At 54.9% G+C, this 18818-nt stretch overlaps 1 protein-coding gene across 1 annotated transcript in view; it reads left to right on the top strand.

The window, feature by feature from the left end:
* ZBTB16 (zinc finger and BTB domain containing 16) overlaps positions 1-18818 on the top strand; it is a 64841-nt gene that overhangs the window by 13132 nt on the left and 32891 nt on the right.

The following is an 18818-nucleotide window of genomic DNA, read 5'->3' as shown; positions in this document are numbered from 1 at the left end:
TAAGGATCGCTGACCTAGAGCAAGCGATGGGGACTTTCTTCCTGCCAACATTAAAAGCAAACCGTGTTGCATTGTGTTTGTACGGCTGGGCTGGGGGTCTCCTGGGTTGGACGTGCCCAGCCGCCGGTCCTCAGCGCTGCGGCTTCTTGCGTGGATGTGCCATGAGTGGGGTTTGCATCCTCGGTGCTCTCGTGGATGAGCCATTTTAGTCCCTGGCATCAAACGCGGTCCGCGAGATCGAGTCTCTGGGCTGTGGTGCGGGGTAAGGATTTTCCACACGACCAAAAAGATGGCGCCTGTGTGCGCGAGCGGGATTTCTCGTGGAAAGCCGTGCTGCGCCAGGATTTGCTTTGCCGTGAGCCGCCGTGGGAAGGGATGCTCCTGGTGCTTCACCTGCGCTCCCATCCGTGCCGCGCACCATCGCCTTTTGCGGCCGGTGGTGTTGTGGGGCATTTCAGTTCTTCCTCTTTGGGTGTAACGTGCGGCAAGTGCGTCTTTGTATGGGCTCCTTTGTGCTGCGACGGCTCACGCGGAAACCACGTTTTCCGCATAAGTAAGCGGAGGGCGAGAGAAATGACAGCGGTGACAACGCGAGAGCCCAGGCAGAGGCAAGCAGACAAAGAGCAGCCGGATGCCGCAAGGCGTCCCCCAGCCCAGGCGCGTCCCGGGTCAGCCGCAGCCCTGAGCCGAGCCCCGGTGCCCCCCATCATGTCCCCACGATGCCCTACATCCCCCCGTGATGCTCCAGCCCCTGCAATACGCCTGGCATCCTCCCTATGATGCCCAGCTCGCCCTGTGGTGCTGAGCCTTGGTTCACCCAGGATGCTGTGGACCCCCCCCCCCAGCAACCTGGTCCTTGGGGGGCTCAGCAGGGGACGGCTCCACAGGCAGGTGGGTGCTGGCTGGGGCCAGCGGTGCCACCGGTGCTGGGGGACCACGGCCGGGCTGTGAGGGCACTGGGTTTGCTCCGTCAGGGCGTTGTGCTGGGCTGTAGTGGCGATGGTAGGGGCTACTGCAGGGTCTTGTGTGTGTTTGGAAGTTTTCCTTCCTCTCTTCCAGCTAATTTAAGGTTCGGGGCCAGGCGTTTTTTTCCTTCTTTACGTACAACGGCTTAATTCTTGCTTTGGTCTGCAGCCACTCGCTTTTCCCGTGGTAGGGTTTTTGTCGCTGTTATTAACTAATGAGCTGATTCTTTTGCCATTTTTAAATAACTGTATTTTTCCTTCAATGCGAGAAAGGGAAAATGTCTTTTCTTAATAGCACAGCTCTCAAAAGTCATTGAAGGCATGAATTTGCCATTCTTCCGCACAAATGTGTGGATTACCACACTTTTTATTACCAGGACTTGAATTGCTGAATCATGGAAGCGGGCTAATAGGAAATGTTTGCGTACATGATGTTGGGAAAAAGGGCTATTTTGCAAGCTGTTGTAGCGGGCTGGGGTGCTTTTTCCCCTTTCGCTATGATGTTGCATGGAGTCTGTGCCGCGGGATGCGTCTTGGTTCCCGGTGCCAGGCTGGGGTCGGACTCAGATGCACGGCAGTGGTGCCTCCTGGGACCATGGCTCTGCTGCTTCGCGTGCCCCCGGTCCACCCGGCCGTCCCCGGCACGCAGCCTCGGCGAAGCGCTGATTTACCATGCGCCCCGGGTGGGTGCGTGCCGGTTGTCCTCTGGATGCCATCGCTCTCACCTGTTGCGACGAGGGTCGCTGCTGAGACAGCTCTTCTGCTCCGATCCACGGTGCTTGTATTTTCAATTACCTTTGGTCACCTCTCGTACAGCGTCTGCCCTGCGCTGGTGGGGTCAGACATGAGTTAGCTGCAAGTGTCACCGTGTTAAAAGAAATAATCGTATCGTCTTCAGAGGGACGCTAACGATGGATGTTAATGCCAGCCTCCCGACGGTTTAGAAACAGCATCTCTCCTCCCTCCCCCAGAATGAATAAATCGTGAGCTATGCCGGTCCTGGTTGTTCAGCCCAACTAACGACTCAGCTCTTGCCTGTCGAGATGCTGCAGCCGTGGATGCTCGTGCCCAGGGTACCAACCCCTCTCTGGGCCCAGGGGCTTTTCCCCTGGGCTCTGTAGAGCGACGGCCCGCCGCGGCACTCATTAAACAAGACCCTGTTGGATTGCCAAATCCCTTTGATTCTTCCTGCATCGTCTTCTGCCACATGCTGGCTCCGCGTCCCAGGGTCGGGTTTTATTATTTTATAGGTGCCGTAACGTTCGGACTGTGTTGTGCGGCGGTGGCCGGCGCGGTCTTCCCGCTGTCCTCCTCCGGATGCTCTTCAGCAGTAAACAGGCAGCCGTTGGGTGGCCGGAGCACGTGTAGGGGCTCTTGGCCCCTGGTCACGTTTCAGAGCCAGAATGGCCCAAGTTTAGGCATGTGTTTTGGAAAATACATAATATTTCGGCTAAGGCTTAATGTTTTTACCATGCTCAGCGTATGTTGCCGATCACATTCCCCTGTGCGTATTAACTTGTGCCTTTTCATTAGTAAATAATGCCAGGGAGGCAAGGGTAAAAAGTAACATGTCTGTCTGTGCGTAAAGATTCTGTTATCCCTGGTATTGCTGTCTCTCTCAGCCTTGCTCTCGGACGACTGGGCAGCCTTTAAAAGATCTGCAGAGAGCCAAAGTGCCAGCAAACTGGATGCAAACCCGGCTGCCGTTATTTCCAGTGCAGCTCTGAGCCAATCGCCAAAAGTACATGCTAGGGAGCGGGAACAGTGCAGAGGATAATTTCCACCCAACAAATGAATGTTCTTGCAAGAGCAGATTTGAAATCTATTTAACTTTTCAGTGTCCCATACCCCTTTAAACGTTGCAAGTGTGTTCTCACTGATGGGTTACCTTTTCTTTCCCCTCGGGCTATAATTAGTGTCCTTTACACAGAATTGCCTTAGAATTGGATTTGAAGAAGATAAGAATCAAATTACCAGTATTTATCTTGTAAATTCCAAAAGACCTACTGAGAGGCACTGTATAAAGAGGATTTTAAAAATTTTATGCTCTGAAAATGCAAGCCTCCCATCGGTCCCAGGATTCCCTTGAGCGTCGCATCTGCAAAATGCCCTTACACCTGGGACATGGCTGGAGGTGCCGGGGGGGAGAGGACGGCTCCTTCCACTGCTAAAACTCTGCTTGTGGGTAGGAAGCTGGCTTGCTGGTGAAATACATACAGAAATGGATGTACTCTCATCACCTGAGAGACAGTGACTGGATTTTGTTTGTCAGGGCGAACACGGGGCAGGTGGCGATGGTTTGCGTGGTACCGTGCCTCCGGGAGGGCGATTGCCTCCTGGTTTTGCTCTTGGGCTGCAGGGGCTGAATGGGGATGAGCATCCCCTCCATCCCAATGGGCTTTGCCGGTCTAAGGGAGGTAACCGGGTGCAGGACGGGAGCGTTATCTCAGGCTGGGCGTATAAAACAGCCTGGCTTTGGTCTTTGCTTTCATGGCTGGTCCCAGATGGGCTGGAGGAGAAAAGCCTTCCAAATGCAGCCTTTCCCCTTCTTTTCCAGGCTCCCGCCCGGTTTCCCTCCCTGCTCTGCCGGGCGGGATCTCTGATGACAAGGCAAGTCAGGCACCAGAAATGGATGGAGGTAATTTCGGTGGGCTCTGTTTTGACAGAAATTAAGCATCTGAATTTAAATTAAGGAGACGGAGAGCCCGGGCAGCTGAGACTGTATTTTCATAGCGTAAACAGTTGCAGAAGAAGATTAATAGCATCTGTGTAAACACTCCGTCGCAGCGGCAAGGTTTTTTGGGGTTTTTTTTAATAGTTGGAAAATACTAAGGACGGCTAGAGGCAAGAGACACCGTACCTCCCCTCCTGCTCGCCTGCAGCACGGCGCGCACCTTCAACCTCCCCGTCCATCCCACGGTAAATATTTCAGCCGCCCTCAGCCCCGCTCTCCCTTCTCGCAGTAAATTACATATTAAAGTAGCCTGGTAACTGAGCACCGGTTGCTGCGCGATAAGCTCCGGGAAATCGATATGTTTGCCATGTGCCTGCTTGTTTATGACACCTGCCTGCAGAGCAGTTGAGCAATGCTCCGCGTGCCCCGGCTGTGCTTCGCAGGCTCACCTCCTCCCAAAACCCAGCCGCCTCTCACAGGAGAGGGTGCAACAGCACCCGTTGATTTTTTTTTTTTATTTTTTTTTTCCCCTCCCCAAGCACAGTGTTGCACAGTGACGCTGCCCAAAGCCACCCAGCAGCATCCCATCACAGGGGGTAAAATAACGCAGGCAATGATATTTGACAATACGGACTATGGGGATGCTGGCAGGATGAGAGATCGGGTCGCATCTTCATCCGTCTTCAGGGCTTCTCTCGGCCCCCCTGTGGGTTTCTGCTCCACTTCCATTTGTCACCTCCCCAGAGCAGGTACGGGAGTGGAGCCTGGGGGTTTAAATACTCACTTTGTGTGCCTGGGAAGGAAGGCGGCTGCCTAAACACACGACTCTTTACGGGTGGGGGTCGGCACCTTCGGAGCGCTGTGCCACGCGAGCCGGCGGTGCAGGGACTGAGTGCCCGGGCAGTCGCCGGCGCGATGCCGAGGACCCGTCGGCTGCATCCCGGTGCGCAGGAGATGCCCCAACGCCTCAGCAGCAGAGGCTTCCACCGTGCGAGCAGCCAACCCCAGTTCAGCTTATGGACTGGGACTAGTCCCAAGTTGAGAAAACTCTTCCCCTTGACTTCAGAGCTCAGACTCTCCAAAGGTTTGGGTGCCTTGCCTGCGCCGAGGGTCGGCGCCTGCCCACATCCCCCCACCGCACCGGCGGGGCTTTGGGATGGGAGTGTACATTTTTTACTTAAATCTCAAGTCAGCAAGCTGCAGTAATTGACCTTTTGACCCAGATATGAAGTTGAGAGGTAAAAGACATGGCTCGCAAGATTTTTGTAAAACTGTTGACCTCTCGCAAGATTAACATAGAGATAATAGTAATTATAAACAGATTACGGTGGGTCCAATCGATAGTGAACTTTACCTCCTGCCTAAAACTGAAGGTCGGCGTTTTACTGCAGCAAAGATAACTGCTGCGGCTTTTCACACCATCGTGAGCCAGTCAACATCCCTCTACGTAGGAAATCCATTAATTGAGCGCGTATGGTTTCCATGGGCACTTCGGGAGGGGGAAAAGGGACCCACGGGATGGTTCAGCGCATCGCCCGAGCATGGGGCTTTGTGATGCCGAATCCTGTAGGTGAACTCCAACGCGGTGCAAACTGCCTCCCTGGGTACTGTACCAGCATGCCTGGACAGCGGCTCCCTTGAGATGCTCGGATCAGGAGGAGCGAGCGCAGAGGGCTAGCACCCCACTCCGAAAAGGCACTTTCTCTTCGCCTAGCTTTTAATTGCTTGCTTTCACTTTTTATGTAGAAAAGATTGTCCATTTAATTAACTCGAGAATGCAATTTCAAAAGCGCTAATGCTTTACACATGACGGCTCTTAAAATAAAAGTAGCGTTCCAGTTTCGCGCCGTGCTTCCTTCGCCTCTGTGTTGGCCTCTCACGGGTTATTTTGGAGAGAAACGATCCCCCCTGGCAGCCCCCAATTCTTGAAGAAGAGTCGAAAAGATTTGGGGTGTTTGAACCTGGGTTCACGCTGTTAGCATTGTGGGGCTGGCGGGAGCCTTCCTTTCGCAAAGTCGGCGATTCCATCCGTGTCCTTGTCTTTCCCTGGATCTCACCTGTTAATCTCCAGCCGATGGCACCGTGAGCCGTAGCATCTTCTCGCCGGTGGCCGGAGTGAGCAGGTCAGCGTGGCTCGCTGCCCAGGGACAGCCCGGCACGCGGCCAGTGCAGCGTGGGTGCCGGCCGGGGTCTGCCCTGGGTGCTTGGGGATGCTGCGCGGCTTGGCGAGCAGGGGTGGAGGGATGGGGGCTCGCTTTTCTGCAGCACTGGCAAGCAAGTTTCATTTCTGCAAGAGGTTCTCAAACCCACGCTAGCCTTCAGTTTCTCTTTTTTACCCTTCTTTTTTAAATGGAGCTGCTTTATGATGGATGCGCTTCCAGGCACAGAGCACACCCTCGCCACGACCCCTCACTGAAAACACCCCTTAGGGCCTTTCAAGGTTTGTTAGCTTTTACCAGGCATCTTTAATCTGTACCAAATGGATGGGGTGGCAGCGGACACACACACCAAAGGCTGGTGAAGTGGATGGCAGCATGGTCAGTCCAGGCGGCTTATCCGAAACCTGCCTGCCCTTGCTGGGATGAAACCCCTAGGGCACCCTTGCTGGGACCCCTGCCTCTGCGTGCGGGCAGCCCATTAGCACTGATGAGCCCCAGAGCTGATTCTTCTGGGCTTCTCTTGCTATCAAAGCGGGTTTTGCAGCCGGCTGTGGGGAAAACCCCCATTTTTCCCTCCCTGCTGCATTAACGCGTGCCTTTCCCCTAGATTGGAGCAGGGAAACCTGGTGGGAACTTTGAGGCGAGTCACTGGGTTTGTTGTTAAAAACCTGCACGCACACCCCCCCCCCCCCTTTTTTTATGTAGCTTAGAAACCTCTCTTTGTGGCAGAAGGCTGGGAGGGTTTGAATACCACATACAGGCGTAGGAGGCTGACTGAGACCATACGGCTTTATCATTCATTAATTCCTGTGCTCATTCATCCCCCTATTTAAACTTCTCTGTAAAGACGGGAGCTACAGATGGTCTTTTGGTACCCGCTTTAGCCTGCAGACCTTGGCCCCGACAAAGGGGTACAGAGGGAGCAGCAGAGTGTACAAAATATTTCCAACCATTAGAAATCGAGGTCTCATTCACCGGCAGCTCCTGTTTTGAAAGCGAATTTATGCGAGAGCATCATAACCTGCCAAACGGGGCATTGCCAAGAGTCGGGCTTAATTGAGGGGCAAGCGTTAGCCACGGTTCTACTGGCCGTAATTGCACGTTAGAAATTGGAGGAGCAGCAGCGTTTCTTTAGCTGTGTCCTTGCCTTTGTGTTGCGTAACATAAAACTCTGCTTTCTCTGCTGACGGACCAGCTCCCCATGCGATGAAGGGGAACGAAGATCGCTTTTTTGTCTGCATTATTTTGATGCCAGATCACCGTTACCATTTTTCTTTAGGAATTTGTTACCGTTAGGGCACCCCCGGGCACCACACCGCGTCCCTGCGCGGGAAATGATGACCCGGAGCGAGCTTCGCAGGGGTGCCGTAGTTCGGGCATCCCACGGTAGCTTGTGCTGGCCAGAGATTTTCTCCTTGCTTTCCGTTTGCACAGCGGCTGCCATGTTCCCAATGTGTTTCGGTGTTGGTTTTACATGTGGTTGCAGTGATGTGCCGAGCCGGGGACGTGCTGGAGGTGCTCGGAGCAACGCTGGCAGCTCCTCTGCCTGCATGTGCCTGAATTGCCGTGGGTGAATCGAGTCCCATGGGAGCAGGGCATGCTGAGGGCTCGCATCGTCCCCGTGCTTTCCCCCGCTGCGGTTTGCAGGGAGGCGCTGGGGGATGCGGGGATGCCGGTGTGCAGAGATGCACCCCGTGCGCAGGAGCATCTCCCTGGGTGCTGGGTGGCCCGAGCGCAGCCCCCCGCCCGGCTGGATGGCTCGCATGGCTCACGCCCCGGCTGTGGCGAGGAACGCTTCACCCCTGGGATGGGATATGGCCAGGAAACCCGGCTAACATAAACATCCTCCTCCCACCCAGCAAAAGGGGGCTTCAGCCAGCAGCTCCTGCCTGCTCCCCAGCCAGCACGCGGGATTAAAAGGCTTTGGTGCCTGATAATGCAGCAAAGGTAGGAAGACCCCGGGAAGCCTCCCCTGCTCCTAGCATCATGGGGGATTTTGGGGGACTGCAATTGCACCCCTTGGCAGAGGAGGAATTGCTGGTCTCACCAGCTATTGGGGAGCTGCTGGGGTGAATGTGGGACATTTCCTTAAGAAGAAGCCTCGTTGGCTGCGGCCGAGGGGGCTTGAGACCTGATCCCGCGCGCAGCATTCGCTGGGTGCGCTCGACCCTTTCCACGGGAAAGTCGGGACCAAAAGTTTTCTCGGGGAAAAAACCGAATTCTGCGCTCTTGTTTTTGCACATGCTGTGCCTAAATATTAACACCAATTGAGTAAATTGCCTTTTAACTGCTTTTATTTGCTTTCATTAAGGGTATAATTTAAAAGCTCCTGAATTTGCATGGAACCTGTTGTGCACGTTGGGGAGGGGGGTGACGCTGCTCATAAATTAATTAATCGTGAGCAAACCTCCTTGGGGAGGTCCGGAAGCGCCAGGACGGTTCAGCAACACCCGGGCTCCTCGGTTCAGGACGCCGCGTACTTTTGGCCGGGGCTGGGGGGAGCAGAGCGTGCTGTCAGGGCTGGCGTCCTGCTCGTAACTTGGCTCACCCGGAAGGTATTTATTTATTTTTCAGCAAAACATGTTGTAGGCTGAGCAAAACTGATTATGGAGAGCTGAAGGCAGTGCTCTTCCTATTAACACACCAGTGTTTGAACCCATGCAGAAAGTAAAAAAAAAATAAAGGAGAAGGTTGCCAGTCTCATGCCCCTCATCCCTGTCCCCCAGTGTGGGGCCCTGGGACACGGGACTGCCCGCAGCCTGCCTGCAGCCAGCGACATCTGCCCGCATTGTTCTTCCATGAGATGACAAGTTTCCAGTATGATTTCAGCCAGTGGCCTGCTCGCTCCCCTCCGCGCAGATGTTTGTGCGGTTTCGGGAGCGAAGCCAACTCGGACGCCGCGAACACGACGCAGGCAGCCCCGCGTGCTGTGCCGCACCGACAGCTCCACCGGGACTCAGGCTGCGTGAGCTCTTTTGACACCTCCTGATTCCATAGCCCTTCCCAAAAAATACATTTTCCAAAGGACGGTTTCGCTGTTGGATCGATGGCGATGACCTTGGTCCGAGCCCTGGCTCCCCCCTCCATCCCAGCTGTCCCCATGGAAGCTGCCCTCCTCCGACCGCGCTCCGTTCTCCCCCACGCCGCTTGTCGTAGCAAATTGTGCCTCTGAATTGCTGACAGTAAGCATTTTGTGTCTCCACCTTGGGAACTTGGTTGGAAAACTGGGCGGTTTGCGGAAACCGCCTGGGTGAAAGCGCTCGTCGGTTCTCTGGGACGGCCGTCCCCACGTTCCCGGGTATCCTGGTCTTTGCCATCGTCGGAGCGTCCCGGAGGGGCCCTTGGCATTTTCAAGAGGAGGGAAGGGGTGGGGAGAAACAACCGTTGCTGTGTGGTGCTTCTGGTTTTGGAATATGTTTCTCGCTTGTGCATTTGCAGGGGGTACAGCTGATACCTTGGGGCTTTGGGGTGCCGGTTGCACCTGACACCCAGGCTCCCGCTCCTGCCTCGTAACCCCAGCCCACGCAAACCAAAAATCAGGCAGAGGCATCGGTACCGTCACGCTGACCGGCAGCCTTGCATCACCGGCAATAGCACCTGTACCCCCTCTGCCCGGTGCGGGACCTTGTGCAGGAGCCCTGCAGCGATGCTCCCCAGCTGGATGCCGGTTATCAAGGCCGACAGCAGACAAAAACCCAGCCGTGCCGGGGCTTGGTGCGCCCGGCTCGCTATCCCTGGGCTGCGGCATCTCTGAGTCGCTCCTCTTGCTGCCACCTTGCCCTGGGCACTTTGGGCTCTCACCAAAGCCCAGCGCAGTTCGGACACGTTAATTCACTGGCTTGACAAGGCGCATAATGTTCATCTCCCGGCTTCTAATTGGAAATAATTAGTTCTTTGTCAGCCCTGGGAACTCCTGAGGAGGTGGCGCGGACCTGGGCGAAGGCAGCGGCGCTGGTGGAGGGCAGGAGGAGAGCGGCCTGTGGCCGGGAGAAGTCTTTCTGGGGAATCCTTGCGGAGCGCAGTGTTTTCAGCCTGTCTGAGGGCACCTCTCTGCCGAAGAAGGGCTGCGTAACAGCCGAGTATTACGGTTTCATTAATCAAAGACACTTCCACTGCCCCTTTACAGCAACACAACTGCTGCGGCTGTCCCTCGCTGACAGCTCCCTAATTCATCTTCCCGGGGGAGGAGGGGGGACCTGCTGCTGCTCTCCACTCGCGCCGCGGAAGCTGCAGCCGTCGCCTGTTTTCGGTGCCACAGACGCGTGTCTCGGAGAGGTTCAGCCCCAGCGCTCAGCAGGGTTGTACGTGGAGGCAAGTGTCATCCCTTGGCTCCCACACCTGCAAAACACGTGAACAAGAAACGTAGGGTCGGCTTGTTTGCAGGGGGAGATTTTGGCAGTTGCCAGCCTTCGTCCGGAGGCAGGGAGGGTGGAAAACAGAAATCTGTATTGTGGCATGCGCGAATATGTACTTAAAGGGGGGACTTTGAGTGGCTCTCGCCGTGGCTCTGGAAGGTCGGTCCCTTTGCGTCCTTCCCGAGCTTTTCAAGCAGAGCTGACGGGGGGAAGGCTTTGGGAGGCTGTCTGGGAGTCGGTGAACCCAGGGCAGGCAGTTTGCATGGCAGCAAAGGCGAGACCCCTGGCCGGGCTCGTGCATGCGCCGCTGCAGAGGGAACGCTTGGGGTTCTTCCCGTCCCCTGGCCCAGGGCAGCGTCTCTGCCAATGCCCAAAATACGGGCGTAAAACCCGGTTGTGCACCCGACGGTCGCGTCCCGGGAGCCTGCAGGAGGGCACGCGGCAACACGCAGAGCCGGCTGGCGGCAGATTGGAGTTGGGCATCCTTAATTCTAGCTGCAAAACCACAATATTTTGGAGTTGCTAATAATAAGAAAGTGTTTTCATCAAAGCGCTTTATTCGTCTGTGTGCTGACATCTGGAGAGCGGAGATAGATATTTTCCTTAAGACTGTATTTCCAAGCCGTGAGCTCTTCCCTGGCTGTTAATTAATCCTTTGTAGTTTAGCGACTGATGAAATCATGACTCTATGAAATTTTAATCCTTGCGCTGTAGAGGCACAACTGACATTATCAGAGGACCCCAGGTGTGTGCTTGAAATTAGTTTGTTGAATCTCTTGCATATTTGATTACCTTATAAAACTCCTCGGGATCTGGGCCGCTTGTTGGAAAGCCGACATTTGCCTGTAATTTCTGCCCGTTGTGGCTGCAGTTCCCAGCCGGGCTGGTGCAAAGGGAGGGGAGCAGGGGGAAGAAAACAGGGATGCACAAAGGAGCGGGGCATCAGCATCGTCACCATCTCCGTAATGAGGCGAGGGGTGGGAAGGACCCATCTCCCTGATGGGACAGAGCAGAGCAGAGCTTCTGCTGTGGGTTTATTTCATCCAGCACGAGGGACCCAAAACAGCAGGCAGGGACAGGAGGCAGGTGTGGAAATATGTGCACCCTCCTAGGACTAGACGTGGGAGGAGAAACGGGGCTGGGAGAAGAGGATGCCGTGCAAAGCTCACTGGGAAAATAAAACTGAGCCCAGTGCTGCCGTAAAGTCACCAGAGAGGGACACGGGGATGTCCGCTCCTGCCCTGCTGCCCAGTGGAGGCTCTTCCCGCTCCCTGAACATGAGCTCAGCACAGGGAAGCGGCTCCTGGGCTCATGCTAGCTCATCCCTGTGGCAGCCCCGTGGCTACCAACCTGTTTCTGACGCATGTCCAGCCTCGCCCCTGCCGTCAGGTCATTGAAGAGGGTGGAAATTGTAAAAAAAAAAAAAATCCCCCTACGCTAAAAATCTCCCCCTTATTTAAGTTGTTCTTTGCTCCAGCATCCCGTTAGCATCTCCACTCTCCCCTATCTCCCCGCTTTTGGCTCCCTGGGGACTTTTGCTATCTCCTCGGGGCTGCAGGAGCTGCAGGCTCCCTTTGTGCCAGGGAGCACCAGGACGATGCTGCCAGGACCATCCTGGGACCCTTCCCGGCACCTCCCCGGAAAGCGTCCGATGTGCCCTGCCAAACGCTTTCCCCATGTCCTAAGTGTCCCTTAAGGTCAGGAGGAATTAGCGGCCGAGGCCAGCGCTTCACCATTTGTGGACTGCGCTGGTGCTCCAGCAGCACACGTGCTGCTAAGGAAACCAGATGATGAATATATTTTTAAACTTGGAATCTGTGAACCGCTTATTATTTCTGAATTAGGAATCAAAACATCTGCATAATCACGCTGCTGCTGCGGCAGATGTACTCGGCGCTAAGGTCACTTTGCTTTTTTGTCGAAATTTTGTATTATTTTTAAGAATAAGCTCCCCCAGTGCTCTGCTTGACGCCTCTGACACCCATGTCATGTTTGCTCAGCGTACCAGTCGCAGCGGGTGTGATGCCAAGCACGGCCCCGCAGGGTCAATGCCACCCAGGGAAGCGAACGCTCTCCTCTTCGTGTTCGGTACGTCACTGTCACCAGATGCCCAAAGAATGGGGTTGATGATTTTGGACGGCCGAATTAGCGCCGGTTATTCTGAGCGGGGCTGCATGCGTCGCGACGCGTTAACCCCTCGCTGCCCACGCTCTGGCCCGCCAATGACAGCGTGAAATTTTGGAACTTTTTGCATCGGTCCCGAGTATCGGTGGTGGTGCCGCAGGGACACAGGGGCCATGCCGTGGGCCAGCAGGAGCTGCTGCCACCCGGTGCCATTGCTCAATGGACCTTTGGTACAGACAGCACCGTGCCGCGGCTGCGTTCCAAATCCCCTTCTGAAAGGCGAGGCAGGCAGATCCGCCTGGGTCTGGAGCTGAGGCAGCATCTGTGCCCACGTGGTCCAGCTGCGATGGACAAGAGACGTTTCCCGCCACCGGCCGCACCATCTCGGGTACAACCGATGGCTTCCCATCCACACTCGCCCATCTGGGCACGAGCCCGTGGAGCCCCTCGCTTGGGCGGGCCAGGATGCACAAAGGGAGTGCTGGTGGGGATAAAACTCCATCCTGAGAAGTCCTGTTCAATAATGAGTATTGAACGCTGATCTGAGACCAGGGCGTTGGAATAAATTACAAAAAATAATAATGTTCTTTATGCTGCTGCCCTGTTTGCTGCGGCCAGTTCGTCTTTTCCCAGCCCATGGGCCTGAAGGAGCACGCTGTGCCGGGGGGGGCTGGTTGGAGCAGCCGGTGGGAGATGCTGCCCGCACGTGCTCTGCCCGGGCAGATGGTAAAAATGGGAGAGTTGCTGCCCTTTCGCAGCATTCATTAGCATTTGTTTGTGGGCAGGGTCTAAAAAGAGATTTAAATCGTGCTTTTGGTGTTCATTGCTTGTTTTTTCCGTAAGGTGAGGCAAAACAGGAGGGATCTTTTCCTCAGCTTTTTTGCGGAGGGGGAGCATTGGCATCATGCTGAAATGATGTCACGCCACAGCATCTGGTTTAAGCTTGTAAATTCGCTCATGGTAAATATAAATATTATACGGGCAGGGAGTTTTAGTGCTCTCTATTGATAGCTATCCCCTCCCCCCCCCTTTTTTTTCTTCCTTTTTAAACTTCAGAAATAGTAAAATCTTTCTTTCCAGCTCCTGTAACGTTTATTTATTTTTTTTTAGCAGCAGTGGTGGTTTGAGGGCAGGTTTTTTTTTTTTCCCCTCCTTAATTTATTAAACCGAAAGGAAGGTCTCGGCTCCCTTCCCCCTTCCCCATGCCCTTAATAGCTCTCCCTGCTATTTTAATCCGCCAGGCTGGGAGATGAGGGCAGAGCGGTGACTGTGCAGGAGCCGAGCCTCCCCAGCACCACGTCCCGCGGCCGGCTCGAGCAGTCCGATGTCACCAAGCCTCATAAATAACCGTGTCGAGGGGAAAATCATCCTCTCCGCCACGCGGATGTAAAACTCTTATCGGAGGATGTATAACGTGGTTTTTGCAGACGGCTTGCTGCCCGCTGACCTTGGCTTTCTGCGAGATCCCCGCTGCAAATGAGACGTGGCACCGCCGCCTCTATCTTGATAAAATAGATCAGGGGACGAATTGATTTTCGTATCGATTTACCCGGGCGAGGGAGGCGCGGGTGGAAATCAGGCGGCGGGCAGGGTTTTTGGGGAGTTATTTAACCCGGTTGCAGCAGGGGTGCGAAGCTGCGCCGGTCCCGGTTTGCCTGCCCGGTGTTCGGGGCTGTGCATCACGCGCCCTGCGGCGGGGACGTACCGGCCGGCGGCCGCCCCTCTGACGGGGCACCGCAGTTATAGCTCCGTATAAATAAAATCCGAAGGCTCCTATAAAACTCTGTTATTGCTGCGGCACAAAGTTAGATCCGCTTGAGGTTTCTGCTCCCTGGCTCTCGCACGCGGCAATGAATATTTTATAGGGAAGGAAATACTTAGCGTCTGAATCTTTTTATAGCGCTGCTGCTCCCGCGGGCGGTAACCTGCCCCCTCGCCCACGCGCCTGCCGCAGCCCCCTTGCCCTTCGCGGCTCCGCACCGACGCTCACGGGGCTGAGCCCCTGTGGCGTCCTCCCGGCTCCGCGGCCCCGGGAGACGCAGCGGGACAGGGTGAAACGCGGCGGGACGAGGGTCTCGACCTGTTGCACGGGCATCAGGAGATGCAAGCAAAACCACTGCAAAATTCACGAGGACAGATTGCTTCTGTCCATGCCTTTCCACTTTCAGGTCGGCGCAAGGCTCTTAACGTTGCACTAATGCGTATTTTTGTCCTGCTCTTAACTTATTAGCACTCTGCAGTTTTGCTTGCGTCATGCCAGCCTTACGATTCCCCCACTGTGTTTGAACTGGCTGCCAAAATGTGGATCGGGAGGGATGTGGGCAGTGATGTGCAAACCCCTTGAAGCCCCTTGGCGTTGATCTCCCGAGGCCAGGCTGGTTGCAGCAGCACTCTGCTGCAGGCTTTGCCTCGGGGTTCACTGCTTCAACAGGTATCGAGCAAAACTCTGCCACGCTAGAGCCTTTCCGTGGCCATAAGGGGTGGTTTTGCCTTTCCCTGGTAGCCGTGTGCCCTGCCAAGCTGCGCCCCAGCCCGGAGATGACAAAGTGCCCTTTAGTTAATTGCAGAACGGATCGCCTGGAGTTAAAAGTTCTGATTTATACGACTATGGCTCTAACTGCTCAATAACACGGGCCCGTAATCTACTTTCATTTCAAACAGAAGGGTGATTTATGGGGCAGCATGCCGCTTTAGCTCAGAAATGAGGTGTTCAACATATGCTCTGTTGACATAAATTTGGAATTTATCGCTCCTGTCAAAACTGCCTGTTGGACAAAGGTGCGCATTAAGGCAATAAATGGCTCGGAATAGTTTTCTGTCAAATTTCCTAACCATTGTATTCACTCTGTTTGAGGGGAAAAATATACACTTAAAAGTAATCAAACGGCCAAAAGCCATGTGTCTTGTTGGGTGGGGAGGGGAGGGGATGGGAGAGGAGGGGAGGGGAGGGGGTCTCCTCGCCGCTTCCCAAAAGGGGTGGCGGGGAGGGGCCTGGCAACGAGAGCTCCTTCCATAAAAATAGCAGAAGGCATTTTTATGCAGATTTTTAAGCAGGCAGAGCAGGACTTTGCTTGCCATGGTGGTGGGCCACTTGTAGTGGTCTTCAGGTACCAGGGCTGCGCCGGTACCCACGTCCTTGGGATGCTCTGCCGAGCCCTGGCGTCCCCTGGGAGCGGGCAGCGGCGTTTGCCACCGATCCCGGCCTTTTCACACAAAGCACCCTGTGGGGAAAACTCATAATTTTTACACCGCGCGGTCTCACTGGAGTCGCCGTCCCTTTGAAGTGCTTTTTGCGGGGCATTTACAGGCCTTTTTAATTACCGGCAGCTTGCGAGGGGCCAGCCTCCCGCCCAGCTTTTGTTTGCCGGCACTGGGTGGGGAGGGGGTATCGCTCCACGGTCAGTTTATATCCCGCCTGGAGAGCCCTTTGCCAAACCCCCGCGCCAGGGCTCGCTCGCGAAGGTCAGTCCCGGCCCTGGGATGCCCTGCTGCCAGCATCCTCGCCACCCTGGGCAAACCTCTGCGCCGGAGCGTCCTCCAGCAATAGCTTGTGACCTGGAGGCTTCAGCCAGCTTCGTGGTTCTGTGCGCCTCGAGTGTTGCATCGAGCAGGAATTACAGAGGAAAACTGTCTTTTTACAGAAAAGGTGCTTTTCCCGATGGCCACTGCTCTCCATCCCATGGGCTGCATCTTGGCTGGTTTGCTTGTAGGGACCCTGCAGGAGAAAGGGATTACGTGGAGCATAATTTCAGCATCAGATTGGAATAATAAAGCACAGTTTATCTTTTTGCACTTGAGTTTGGGCAGCATTGCCTAGCAGTGATGTATTTTAACGCCCTTAACTTCCCCCCCTCTCCCCCTTTCTGGAGGCACAACTTTAGAAGCACATATTGATCTTTCCCCTCAGATCTTAACAGCCCGAGCAGCCGTAATACCTTGCTTACATCTGCCAGGTTTTTGTGCAGTTTTGCAACATCTCCTTAATCCAGCAAGCAGAAATAGAACATTTCAATCATATTTTGCTACCGGGAAACCGAGCAGATAAAGCGCTTTAAGACCTTGTTGAAAGGGACCGTGCAAGATGGTGAGTGATAAGATCGTTCTATAAGCAGGCGCCGAATGGAAAACTTTTGTTGACGCTGAAATTTGTTGATAGAGATATTGCAAATAAATCACTTGGCGAGCACCCCGGTGCGTTAAAACAACGAGGAGGTTACGAGACTGGGGGAAATTGCAGTGCCCGAGTTGGATGGCAGATGCAGACTTCCAGGGAGCCCTGGCACCGGCAAGATCGGTGACTACCTTGCTCCCATATTTTTCCCTCTCCTTGGTGGGGAAGGGGGCAGAGGGGGTCGAACCCGCACGCCCTTTTCTTGGACTGTGCTTGGCATCGAGCGCTGTTGTCCGTCTCGCCATTACAGGGGTGAGAATAAATTGCTGCACCCGGGAAGGTGGTCTCAATTTGACCTGGGCTGCCCTGGCTTTTGGGGGTCCCTGCTGGGAGCAAGTTGGCTTTGCTGTTCTTTCTATAGGCTCGGGTGATGCAGAGAAAGGAAACTTGTCCTTTTGTTTCTGCTCTGTTTCTTGAGGCTCACTTTAAAAAAAAAAAAAAAACGAACCTCCAAGTTTTACTCAAACTAATTAACCAATTTCACTTTAATTCACTGAAAAGGCGTTCTAGCCTCAAAGAGGCGAGCGCTGCAATGTTGGCACGGGGGATGCTGCGCTCTTCCTAACCAAGTGGTTTAAACCCGGCGTTAAGTGCAGCAGCGAGCTCAGCCCGAGCCGGGGAAGTGTGACAGGCATGTCCCTAATTAAAAATGCAAAACGAGAAGGTTGTCACTTATTTAGCTGACTTGTTGGCAGCAGAAGTCTGTCAGGAGGCTGGTGTTTTATTTATTTTTGCAAGGCAGATAAATCCTTTGGATTGTAAACCTTCTTGGCCTGAATTCGTGCATGACTCTTAATCCTCCGCTATGACACAGTGAATTCAGGACAAGCCTGATTAATAATTACATTATACAGCAAAGTTGAGAGTTGAAACCAACTCCTGCTCTTTTCCTCTCTGCTCCCTTTCGGCTCCGCAGCATTTGCTCAGTGCGGAACATCACCGGGTCTCCTCCTGTGGTCTGGCACTTCCAGCGTTGCCGTTCGGCATCCCTGGAAAGCAGGATTGCAGGGCGGGATGGAGCGCCGGCTGCTTTGCACGTTTGCACGCTTGCAGGGGAATTGGACCCTATGCGCCCTGGGGCAGGGGAAGGCTGGGGGCTCTGGGCTCTCTGCAGCTGCAAGGGATGATCCCGCTAGAGCTCGGTGCAGCAACAGCCTCACACCAGTAAAACTTACTCCGGGCCGGGGGGAAATAAAGCTCACGCAGAGCTAAATTTCCCCCCACCCCAGGCCGTGCGCAGAAGGCGAGCGTCCTTGCAGCCCCGCACGGCCGGGGCTGAGCCCTCCTGTGGGAGCGGCAGAGCGAGGGTTCGGCATCCAGCCCTGGGCAAGACCGTTTCTGTTTTGTCTTTGGCAAAAAGGCAATAAAAATACGCTCGTCTTGTTGCAGAGCGATGATAAATGGCGGATGTGAGCAGAGGTCGGCATGCAGCGATTTGCCGTGTTACTCCTCAAACACATACAAATACTTCTCTGTTTACAGCATCCGATTTTGAAACTTTGCACGTGCTCCTGTCGCGAGCCCTCCCCGGCCATCGGTGCGAACGGCTCGCCTTAACTGAGGTGTGGCTCGCAGGCAGGAGCCAGCACGCTTGGCTGGAAGCGTTTGGGACTTGGGGGCTTTTTATCAATGCTGCTGTCGAGCGCAGAGCCGGGTTGCTTTGCAAAAGCATCCATTTATCACCAGCTGACATGGTGAAACAAAGCAACGAGCAGCCGTTCCAGGCGTTTCGGGTGCTGCGTGATGTCCCCCCACGTGCTTGGAGGAACCGTAGCTGTTTGGGAGGAGCGAGCCTCGGGATGCCCCTCCGCAGCAGGGCGGGCCAGTGCTGTGGGGCTGGGCAGTGCGGGGAACGGGTTTGGGAGGGGTTGCCCTTGTGTGGCAACGATAGCTCGTGGAGGAAGATGAAGGTCGGTTGGTTGTCATAGACTTGGACGATACTTCTGCCCAGGTCCGTGCAAACGCTGTCTGTTCAAGGTTATTGCATTTGATGGAGAGCTCCAACCTGCCGTGGGTTGTTTGCTACCCAAAGACGGAGCATCGACGTCTTCACAGCGAAGAGAGGGAAATAACGTGGGGTCTGGCCGTTGCGGCCGAGCCCCATGTCCGCTGCCCACCGCGGCAAAGGGGGAGATGCTGTGACCGGTACCCGAGCCCCACCCCTGCTCCCCGGGATGCTGGGGGATGCTCAGCCCCTTGGCGTGGTACAGGATAGGCGATGCGGCTCAGCTGCTGCAGTCGGGAGGTTGTGCAATGCTGCCCGGGCGTAGCTTAGTTTGTGCCTCGTGGTGCCAGGAAATGGTGAGTGGCATGTTTCCTGTTTGCTAGCTGGTGGTTAGGTTTTCTGCTTGTGATTTGTGTCAGGCTGAC

Source organism: Aquila chrysaetos, chromosome 8, assembly GCF_900496995.4.
Source record: "Aquila chrysaetos chrysaetos chromosome 8, bAquChr1.4, whole genome shotgun sequence".
In the NCBI taxonomy this organism is placed as follows: domain Eukaryota; kingdom Metazoa; phylum Chordata; class Aves; order Accipitriformes; family Accipitridae; genus Aquila; species Aquila chrysaetos.
This window is presented reverse-complemented; position numbering and strand designations above follow the sequence as displayed.